General features: G+C 40.7%; 1 protein-coding gene across 2 annotated transcripts in view; it reads left to right on the forward strand.

Moving 5' to 3' along the window:
- Positions 1 to 2,500, forward strand: part of lpp (LIM domain containing preferred translocation partner in lipoma) — a 144,615-nt gene that overhangs the window by 141,178 nt on the left and 937 nt on the right. For both annotated transcript variants that reach the window (XM_068591496.1, XM_068591495.1), the window contains exon 12: positions 1 to 2,500. This exon is cut by the window's left edge and continues 1,354 nt beyond it; it is cut by the window's right edge and continues 937 nt beyond it. The gene's annotated coding sequence lies outside the window, so the exon portion shown is untranslated.

Genomic DNA, 2,500 nt, shown 5'->3' on the forward strand with positions numbered 1-2,500 from the left:
TCACAAAGTGTAGCCCGAAGTGTTAAAGAGGAAGTGCCCAACAGGCAGCTGTTGAAAGCAATTCCCTTTTTAGAACATGTTTCCTTTTGTACTTTTCTATCAAATTTGCTTCTATGCAAACAGTAGATCATTTCCTGTTGGCCTGAACAGTACAAGCATGGCTCTAATATAAATGTTTGAGTTGAACTGTATGGTTTTTAAACTCTTTCTCTCATTTACAGTGACAAGATTAGACTAGAGATGGTAGTGTACGCAGTCCGGTAAAGAAAACGAATTAGAGATGGCTATGCAATTTTTGATGTTAATTGCATCGACACTTTATCAGAATTTTTTATGAATAAGGAAATATTTTACTTGTACAGATTGGAGCACAAGTGTCCTTATAGTAATCCTTTAATCAAAAACATGCTGTTGGTACTATGTGACTGTGTGTCACTGTGCTGTCTTTTATATTTAGTGTGTGTTTTGAGTCGATGGGCAAAGAAGGGACCACGAGAGTTCTCCCCCCCGTCGCCCCAAAAAATGACAGATTTGACTATCTTTTTCCATCCATCAGCTGACCAGCACTTTGACTGATTTAATAGTAACTTCATTATAATTACTACAGCAATACGAGGATGAGGCGAGTTAAAGGTACCCAGTGGAGTTTTGGACCACTAGTGGCGCTGTTGAGTGATTGTTTTTTATGATCGGACCTCCATTTAGTTTGAACACGCCCATTGATCCATACACAGATGTGGCGCCGTCGCAGGCAGGGGCCTCTCGTGGAATCTGATTGGTCGATAGGTTGCAAGCCAACGGGGTCGTTAGTATCATACTCAGACTCACAAACACATCCCAGCATCACCTCATATGCAAAACGAAAACGGCTCTGTAAAAACAGTATTTTGTGCATCTTTCAGTCGGAGGCTGTGCTATATAGAAGAGGGGGAGGGGGAGTCTTTAAATGTCTGTGTCCAAAGTCCATTGTGTCATAATCTGTATATGGCTATAGGCGTCCGCTGATGGACATTTGGTGGCACTCGAGTGCTACAAAGCAATGAGCCTGCAAAAGCAATAAAGACAACGACTAGCCAGCAAGTATGTATGTAAACGTTGCACATTTTAAATTATATGAGCAATCTTTTTTTTGCAAATGTCTTTAGAGAAAAGAGATTAATTCAACACATTTAGCATTTTTTGGTGTTGAATTTGTTTACAAGAAAACTCCACAGGGTACCTCTCAACAACAAAGACAATGTAGTTGATAAGTACCGATCGGCCTGCCTATCGGCCAGATTGGTTCACAGTATTTCTCCAAACCCAGATTACAGATCTCCTGTGCATGTTGATGGATATACAAATGAACAAAGTAATGGATTATGATCTTTAGAGAACTCTTTTTACTCTTCTCCTCCCACATTGAGATGTCGGTGTTTGCCGCCTCTTTTGGATACAAGAAAGTGGTTATCCCAACACACCTCCTGTGTGTATGTAAACAGTCAAGTTACATCACAGTCTTTGTGATGGAGTTGACTGTGGTGATGTTTTAACCGGGGTAAAGGCTTTGTAAATAGCTGTGCTAATAAGACCGTTAATATATTCACTTTTGCTAAGACACATTTAGTTTTTGCAGCAAAGTAGAGAAAAACAGTTAGAATTCTCATGTTTAATAGTTGCTAAAAACTCAGTGAGAGCTGAGAGCTGGCTCTCCAGAAGGTTTAGGCCACCTCAACTCATCATGTCCTCGGGAACGTTTCAATCAATATTTGGAGCGCACATACAAAAAAACAAAAAAAACTTAAACAACTCATAACCGACAAGTGCACAAAACTTAGACCGGGAACACAATCAATTTACACTCTGCTCCAGCTGTTTTTATTAATCTTATATTACCAGTTATTCAAAAATAGATCACTCTGAATAGGCCAAATTGTTGGAGAAAAGCTGTGTCTCCCAAGTTACCGAAGACATTTACTCTCCTTACTGTATCTCTCGCAGTATTTCACACTAGCTACACAAAGTCTATTCTTGGAGCCATCTCATCGTCTAATTGGACGGTTGACTCAGTGATCCGGCTGATTATCAGTTGTCAGGCAACAAAAACACTTGTATGTCTTGTATAATTCAGCCATCAATGCGTACAGTGCATGTTTGAGAGCATACTTAAGGGCAAATTATACTCCTGCAACTACAACTGCGGCTGGCCACGCAGTCGGATTGACGGACTTGTTTTGGTTTATTGTTCCCGTGCGTTTTTCATACGCCAGAACAGTAGGTTCACCGATATCTCCCTCCAGAAATCCACCGCCATCTGCGTGTCCTTATACTCCGTTAGACAGGTTATATAAATGCTCATATTAGTGGACCTCTTCAGCCAAACGTTCTTCAACAGGATCCATTGTTTGTGTTTCTGCTGTGGCTTTTTAAAACAGCGGTATTATGCTATGAAACCGGAAATGAGAAACTCAGAAAGGATGTGGTTAGCAGACCAATCATAGCCTTGCGGGCTGCTAACGGC

The sequence above is a fragment of the Clinocottus analis genome, unplaced genomic scaffold (assembly GCF_023055335.1).
Source record: "Clinocottus analis isolate CAN_PGR_092001 unplaced genomic scaffold, fCliAna1.0.p SCAF_25, whole genome shotgun sequence".
NCBI classification, from domain to species: Eukaryota; Metazoa; Chordata; class Actinopteri; order Perciformes; family Cottidae; genus Clinocottus; species Clinocottus analis.